Source organism: Leiobunum rupestre, chromosome 9 (assembly GCF_980474605.1).
Source record: "Leiobunum rupestre chromosome 9, qqLeiRupe1.1.hap1, whole genome shotgun sequence".
In the NCBI taxonomy this organism is placed as follows: Eukaryota; Metazoa; Arthropoda; class Arachnida; order Opiliones; family Sclerosomatidae; genus Leiobunum; species Leiobunum rupestre.
In genome coordinates, this window is record NC_143392.1 from 43,966,564 (window position 1) to 43,975,736 (window position 9,173).

At 32.3% G+C, this 9,173-nt stretch overlaps 1 protein-coding gene across 4 annotated transcripts in view; it reads right to left on the minus strand.

Moving 5' to 3' along the window:
- The window catches only part of LOC149928504 (calpain-11-like), a 74,621-nt gene that overhangs the window by 42,964 nt on the left and 22,484 nt on the right, over positions 1-9,173 (minus strand). For 2 of the 4 annotated variants that reach the window (XM_090159595.1, XM_090159592.1), the window contains exon 1: positions 8,635-8,685. The exons of 1 other annotated variant lie outside the window; for it this stretch is intronic. The gene's annotated coding sequence lies outside the window, so the exon portion shown is untranslated. Of the gene's footprint in view, positions 1-8,634; positions 8,735-9,173 lie in introns of those variants that run through there. One more of the 4 variants, XM_090159593.1, reaches the window with a different exon arrangement.

A 9,173-nucleotide genomic window follows, 5' to 3' on the forward strand; every position in this document is an offset into this window, starting at 1 on the left:
TTTCTCCAATGAAACACATTGTGCGATTTAAATCAATGATTTAAAAACACTTGATTTAAATCAGCCAACTCGGGCGTTAAATGGAGTAGAAAGTAAATCGATAGATAATCCGCTAACTCCCTTTAAGATTATTTTAACGAAGTTGTCACAATATAAAAAGAAGTTTTAAAAAAAGAGTTTTAATTCCTATCCATTTTACAGTGAAAGTTTAGATTGATTTTAAACTTGATATAAAGAAAGCTAGTTATTTTATTCATATTGGGATTCCATCATAATTCTGTCGTAACTCGTGTATAGCAGACGATTACTGAATCAGACGTACAAATCATTCAAAATCACCAAAACATTGTGAGAAATCATTCAAAATCACCAAAACATTGTTAGAAATCATTCAAAATCACTGATAATTGAGAGAAATAAAACCAAATTAGCGAAATATTGTGACAAATCGCACAAAATCACAGAAAATTTATGAAAAATCACACAAAATCCCAGAAAATTTATGAGAAATCACACAAACTCACAAACAAATTGTGACAAATCACACAAAATCCCAGAAAAGTTATGATAAATCACACAAACTCACAAACAAATTGTGACAAATCACATAAAATCCCAGAAAAGTTATAAATCACACAAACTCACAAACAAATTGTGACAAATCACACAAAATCCCAGAAAAGTTATGAGAAATCACACAAACTCACAAACAAATTGTGACAAATCACATAAAATCCCAGAAAAGTTATAAATCACACAAACTCACAAACAAATTGTGACAAATCACACAAAATCCCAGAAAAGTTATGAGAAATCACACAAACTCACAAACAAATTGTGACAAATCACACAAAATCCCAGAAAATTTATGAGAAATCACACAAACTCACAAACAAATTGTGACAAATCACACAAAATCCCAGAAAAGTTATGAGAAATCACACAAACTCACAAACAAATTGTGACAAATCACACAAAATCCCAGAAAAGTTATGAGAAATCACACAAACTCACAAACAAATTGTGACAAATCACACAAAATCCCAGAAAAGTTATGAGAAATCACACAAACTCACAAACAAATTGTGACAAATCACATAAAATCCCAGAAAAGTTATAAATCACACAAACTCACAAACAAATTGTGACAAATCACACAAAATCCCAGAAAAGTTATGAGAAATCACACAAACTCACAAACAAATTGTGACAAATCACACAAAATCCCAGAAAAGTTATGAGAAATCACACAAACTCACAAACAAATTGTGACAAATCACACAAAATCCCAGAAAAGTAATGAGAAATCACACAAACTCACAAACAAATTGTGACAAATCACACAAAATCCCAGAAAATTTATGAGAAATCACACAAACTCACAAACAAATTGTGACAAATCACATAAAATCCCAGAAAAGTTATAAATCACACAAACTCACAAACAAATTGTGACAAATCACACAAAATCCCAGAAAATTTATGAGAAATCACACAAACTCACAAACAAATTGTGACAAATCACACAAAATCCCAGAAAAGTTATGAGAAATCACACAAACTCACAAACAAATTGTGACAAATCACACAAAATTGAGGAATCACTGGAAACGTGTTTTGTAAATCAGTAATCAATAATAAAAATGTTTTCCGAGTAACAACACCGTCGATACTAACTTTAATATCTGTAAACAATTTGCAAATAAAACCACACTTAAGATAATTAAAAGCATAGCGCGGTAACAGGTACGAACTCGACTTTTGTAAATACAAAGGAACCGTTTCCGTCCATTGAAAAGAGATAGCATGAAGAAACTCCCCGAAGTTACAAGCGCCGAATGACACGTAGCAGAGATTATCACACCGTTTTCTTTCTCTTCAATTTGCCGGCGACAGCGGTTCGAATTATGAAGCCAAAGAAATTAGAAAAATCTCCAGTGGCACCGTTCAATCTCTTTTTCTTTCGGTCCCCGTTGGAGCGTTACCCGCGCCGGTGCGCGGCGCATCCATTTTGATTCGGAAAAAATATCCTACGTAATCACTATCGGGTCTCATTTGGGGATTAAGGTAGCGGTCAGCGAGATGACCATTCCGCGGACAATGGCCATTTCGAGATCGATTCCGGCCGAAGAGGATTAATCCCGACTAAATCCCAGAGCGGATTAATTCGGGCTTAATGTAAGTTTTACCGGGACAAGGCGCTTAAGTCTGCCGAATCAATAATGTACGTACAGTTAAGACGTACGGTTAAAGACTTTCCCGTCCCAATTCATTACGACTTCTAATTACATTGAATATCATGGCTTCACTACAATTATTTTCGATTTCACGTAACTCGCTGAATGATACTGCTATTTTTATCATTTTCAGGGTTAGATTTTGTTTGTTTAATTTAAGTAATTTTATATTTCTATTATTAAAACGTATTTTTTATACTTTGATTCCATAGAATAGATAAACATTATTTATTTTAATGCTGAATGAACTTTTGTTTATAATATTTACATTAAAAAATCGCTTAAAACAATACTAGAAATAGTTTTACAAATAAATCATTAAAGTATTAAGTTCCTTCGTGTGTATAAATAAAAATAACTTCTAAATTGTCGTTCCTCAGAAGCAATTTGTTTATTGGTTTATTCCCACAAATATTCCAATGGATTTTAATTTACATGGACGGGTATAATTTACCAAAAAAATACGCCTTTTTATTTAGGTGAAGGGTCAACCCTCGTAAAATTGCTACTTTATAACTTTGACTGTTAAAGATAAGAATTTCAATGGCTCGTAAAATCGAATCTCCTTATGTACCGCCCATTTAAGCCCTACTTTATATGACATTTTATTTTTGTTTGTATTCTTACAGGTAGGGAAAAAAAGCAATCCACCCCTGACAATTTATGATATACCTTTATATCGGATACCCCCACTAACTTGTAAGTTTCGGAAGAAAATATAATAAATATTTTTTTGAAATTCATATGGCAGATAGATATAAGTGCAGATAGCGTATCGGAATAAGAAGCTTACGAATCTATTGTAACCACCACGAATAACAATTTTTACTAACAAATCTAAACTTAAGAAGTTATAGTTTGATAATACTTTAGTAAACGGCTGGTAGCAGATTTAACTTCTCGCCCTTTAAAAATTATGTATCTTAATTTACCGTAGTATTTTTCAGACTAACGAAGATTATTCCAGACTAACGAGGATTATTCCAGACTAACGAGGATTATTCCAGACTAACGAGGATTATTCCAGACTAACGAGGATTATTCCAGACTAACGAGGATTATTCCAGACTAACGAGGATTATTCCAGACTAACGAGGATTATTCCAGACTAAAGAAGATTATTCCAGACTAATGAAGATTATTCCAGACTAACGAGGATTATTCCAGACTAATGAAGATTATTCCAGACTAACGAGGATTATTCCAGACTAACGAGGATTATTCCAGACTAACGAGGATTATTCCAGACTAACGAGGATTATTCCAGACTAACGAGGATTATTCCAGACTAACGAGGATTATTCCAGACTAACGAGGATTATTCCAGACTAACGAGGACTATTCCAGACTAACGAGGATTATTCCAGACTAACGAGGATTATTCCAGACTAACGAAGATTATTCCAGACTAACGAGGATTATTCCAGACTAACGAGGATTATTCCAGACTAACGAGGATTATTCCAGACTAACGAGGATTATTCCAGACTAACGAGGATTATTCCAGACTAACGAGGATTATTCCAGACTAACGAGGATTATTCCAGACTAACGAGGACTATTCCAGACTAACGAGGATTATTCCAGACTAATGAAGATTATTCCAGACTAACGAGGATTATTCCAGACTAACGAGGATTATTCCAGACTAACGAGGATTATTCCAGACTAACGAGGATTATTCCAGACTAACGAGGATTATTCCAGACTAACGAGGATTATTCCAGACTAACGAGGATTATTCCAGACTAAAGAAGATCATTCCAGACTAATGAAGATCATTCCAGACTAATGAAGATTATTCCAGACTAATGAAGATTATTCCAGACTAATGAAGATCATTCCAGACTAATGAAGATCATTCCAGACTAATGAAGATCATTCCAGACTAATGAAGATCATTCCAGACTAATGAAGATCATTCCAGACTAATGAAGATTATTCCAGACTAATGAAGATTATTCCAGACTAACGAAGATCATTCCAGACTAATGAAGATCATTCCAGACTAATGTAGATATATTTAAGACAAGTGAAAATATATTTAAATCAAACGAAAATTACTCAAAACTAATCAAATTAAGATTATTCAAACATATTGAGCAAAATTTAATTTAAAAAGTATATCGTGGCTTACCAACCTTGTTTTATTTCAAATATTATATTCTTTCATTTTGGTGTTGCGATTCTATGAAAGACGAAAAAAATTTGCGTACGTGTGGGAGACAAACTATAAATTTTGGGATATGAGCGGGACCTGCGATACACGTTTTACGCTTTTGGGCCAAAACTTTGGATGGGCGTGAGGGCAGAGGTGATCCTTTCTGGGTACAGCGGAGCTATTGATGTTTTTCCCCGTTTTTCGGAAAAGGCGTTGCTGACGTTTTGACTCAAATTTTTGACATTTATGAGATGGCGAATAAAGAAAATCGGTGTCGCGGCGCTCAGGGATGGACCCGAAGGACCCCCGGGTTTATAAGAACCTAATTTGGGGGGATTTCTAGGGTTCGCGTCCCAAACAATATGTCAGAATAAGAGTGCGCTCTTGTAACGCCTTAAAAAGACTTCTCGTGAAAGGTTACTGATCAATTTTCTTTAAAAGGCAAGCCGTCAGATTCAACATACAATAATAATCAAATTTCGCCTAAGCCTATTAAATTGGATCCAGCGGAAAATCTTAAACCTTCAACGTTTTGTCAAAATTGAAAGTGCCTAGGAACAAAAGTTGATAATATTTATTTTAAGATAGAAGCGATTAAAATGAAACTAGAACTTTATAAATTTACGCGTTTTTGGACCCTGGGTATTAATTTTTTTTTGTTAAAAATGTTGTTGAATTACCTAATGCGCCTTATACTAAAGCCGGCCCTGAATGGAACCTTTGCCGGCTTAAGGCACTTTTCAAAGGGAGCTAATTATCCATCAAACTACGGTCTAAAATTTACCTCTGAATGTGAAATTTAGATATTACATTATATTTAATTATTTAAAATAAAAATTTTCTCTGTAGTAGCATTAGTATATTAAATTATATATAAATTAAAAATTTCCCTCTGTTAAAGCATTACTATATTTTATGATTTATAATTAATATTTTTTCCTCTTTATTAGCATTAGTATATTTAATTATTTATAACTAAAAAATTTACCCTCTGTAATAGTATTATAATATTTTATGATTCATAAATAATTTTTTTTCCTCTGTAATAGTATTAGAAAATTTTATGATTTATAATTAAAAATTTACCATCTGTAAGGGTATTTGTATATTTAATTATTTATAACAAACATTTTACCCGCTGTAGTAGTATTAGAATATTTTATGATTTAAAATTAAAAACATTCCTTTGGTAATATTATTCTAATTAAAATTGTAATAGTATTAGTTTGTTTAATAATTTATAATTAATATTTCCCTCTGTAATAGCATTAGTATATTTAATAATTTATAATAAATTTCCCTCTGTAATAGTTAGTATATTTAATTATTTATAATTAATATTTTCCCTCGGTAATAGTATTAGAATATTTCATTATATTTCCCTCTGCAATACTATTAAAAATACACTACATGACCATTGTTGCTTCCAAATATTTTTTTTTAAATTGACGGGAGTCTGCTAGGGTACGTATTTTAAGCGAATAACATTTGCAGTAATATTGTGATGGAGATATATTATTTACTTTTGGTATAAAACCCTAACGGAAGATCGAATAATTTAGTCGGTTTACTTTCAATAGCCAACAAAAACAGCTTAACAAAAGTCTTAAAAAATAAACACCACAACGATAATCATAAATATACAATATAAACTAACATTAGGAGATTATTATATATTTTTGGGCAGTTTCCTCCGAAGTGGGAAACGAAAAATAACTGTTCATACAAACCTCTGCGCGGGCTCAATGCCAAACGCCTACTGACACTGACAAAACGAGTCGCAGCGTCTGCTAGCGACCATCCTCAGTACGGGTATCCTTTTTAAAAGGAAAAATTACAATTCCCCAGTGACTGAAATTTAGAGACGAAGAGGATGCGAAATTTACGAAAATTTAAATGTGATACATTAAGATAGTTATCAAGTGGTAATTTGTCACTTTTGTTGACAATAATATTAATTTCAATTTTGCAGTGATATTTTAAAAAAAAATTATAAATCATTAAATTCCACTTAATTTACACAATACCCACATTAAATTTAATTTTCTTATATAAGCCCATTTTTTGTAGGTAAAAATATTAATTAAAATGTTTTAGAAATCAATACTAAAATTTCACACTCAGATTTTTAAATCTGAATACATTTTTCTATCAATAATAGCCTTATATTTAACTTAATTTACGTAATACCTACATTAATTTTAATTATATAAAATAAGCCTATTTTTGTAACTAGGAATATTTATTTAAGTTTCAATGATAAAATATGACATTTTTATAGTTAGAATAATTTCGCACTAATATTTCTACCTCTTTAAAGTTTACTAACTATAATAGCATTAATTATAATTAACTAAAATAAGTAAATTTGTGTACCTAAGGAAATTAATTTTAATTTTGAAGTTTTAACGCAAACATTTGTTGACTTTAAAGGTAGAATAATTTCCCCCAGAAATATTTAGGACTTTAAATTTTTAAAACTATAATAGAAATTATAGAATTATATTTAAGCAACACCAAAAGCAATTTTAAATATATAAAATAAGCATATTTTTGTAGGTAAGAATATTAATTTAAATTTTGGAGTTTCAATGCCAAAATATGTTAAGATAATTTCCCCCATAAATTATATTTAACTTAATTTACGCACCAACATTAATTTTACTTATCTAAACTTATCACTTTATATTGCTAAAAACGTGTATCTAAATTTTGGTCCTAATCCGAGATACCATATATTGTAATTCTCGGGTATCGCGAAGGCTAAGAATCCAACCTAGAAGCGCTAAATACGAAACTAAAACGGCTGTATTTGATTAATAGCGATTTCGGCTGCATTATAAATCTTTTTCGCATTTTATCAATGTCGCCATAGAAGCCGCGGCTACAGACGAAATCAAATTGGGGGGAGGTGGAAAAGAAAGCACTAACTCTTTCTTCACGATCTATCATTTTGATTTCCAAAACCACCCTGCTTCTTCTTTTTTATTTAGTCTCTCGGAGTCTCAATAGCTTATCAAAAAGGGTCGTCTTAGAACTCGAAAAGATATGAAATTTTATGACGCTCCGTTGGGAAAACCACGCATTTTTCATATAACGTCATACACGCTTTTGAGACAGCAAATTTACAGATCGTATTTTTAGTATCTATAATATAGTGGGGTTGGTTTCATCTTTAGATACTTTTTAAGCGAATATTTTGAGTCTATATTTAATATTTTGCGTTATAAAACAGTTAATTTATTAAAAGACACTGAAATGTTTCATTGCGTGGATTTGAATTAATATAATTGTTTGATTATTAAAAGACAGACAAATCACATTGAAATGATAATAATCTTTATAATTAATCGGTTTAATAGATTAGTAATTAGGTGTATTTTTATTTCAATGTCTTGTTGTATCTGCCTTTTAATAACTAAACGATTAAATTAACTAAAATAATTTTCAAATACCTTTTTTAATTTATAATTCTTATTTTAGATTGCATTATACGAAATATCTCTGAAATATTTAATTTCGACTGTATTTGTGGAAAGTAATAAAACACTTGGACACCGGCTATATTTATAAAATTAACGATAAAATGTGCGCCAATTTTTTATTTTATTTTTATTATAAAATATTATAATAATAATTAAAATTAAAATTAATATCTACCATATTTATCATATCGAGTTACCGAAATCTTATTTTGAACACCAGTAAATGACTAAGGTGTTTACGAGCGTTACTGTACAAAGTAAATACTTTTCTATTAAGTCTCGAGTATCTAAAACGACGCTAGTACAGTCTAAATCCATCAACTCAATCTGTATTGTTCGAGTTTATTTCGTTACATATTTTTTTCTTTCAAAAATGGGTTTGTAAAAAGATTTTTTAAAAGGTGTGGTGCGTTAGCATACGCCCAAAATCTAGAGAACGCCCATCGCAAACGGTTCGATAAAACGCGGGTTCAAACCCAAATTTGACCTCGGCAAACCACGCGCGTAGAAAAAATAAATCCATCATTATTTCCAATTTGTAAAAATGGGAAAATTATATCTTAAAAATTCGCGAGTCAAGCGAAAGCGATCAACTAGATCGAGAAGATAAAAAGGCGGCGAAATAGCGATTGTAATGACTGTAGTAATTGAAAGGCTTTTCAAAGACGCTTTCGCGCGAAAGGGAACAACAGTAAAACACCGGCTTAAGGAAACAAAACGTAGAAAATGAAAAGTTTGTCGAAACGCTTACCAATTGGCACGAGAAGCTCCGCGGAATGTAGGTACCTTCCCAACCATCGGCCAGACTGGGACTGAACTGACGGGAAAAGGGCTCCGAGCTAAGAAGCCAGGTGCATTGAACGAAACCGAACGGGGGTCGACTGCGAGCCATCACACATCCAACCATTACCCGAAGGCGCGGACCACGGACCAGCTCTGTGACGTCGACTCTAGCGACCCGTTCGCGCCCCCGACAACCGAAAACCGGTAATTTGGGTGTTCAGCCGTAACCATCCGACGTTTCTCCGTACAATTTAATCAAGCCGACTGTACCCATTTAACTACCACCGGCTACGCTACCCGGTGACTACAATCGGGTCTGCTTCCTTACCTGTTTGCTGCACTCGGCGGGTAAGGCGCATTTTTTTCGTCTTAGCCAGCTTGGCAATAAGAGGGCCTCCTACGGAAGTTCCTGCCTAGTTTTTTCCGACATTTAGGCTTAGAATTATTTCTATTTCTTCGGATTTAATATAACATATTTCGATATGAATTGATGAAATATAATTATTA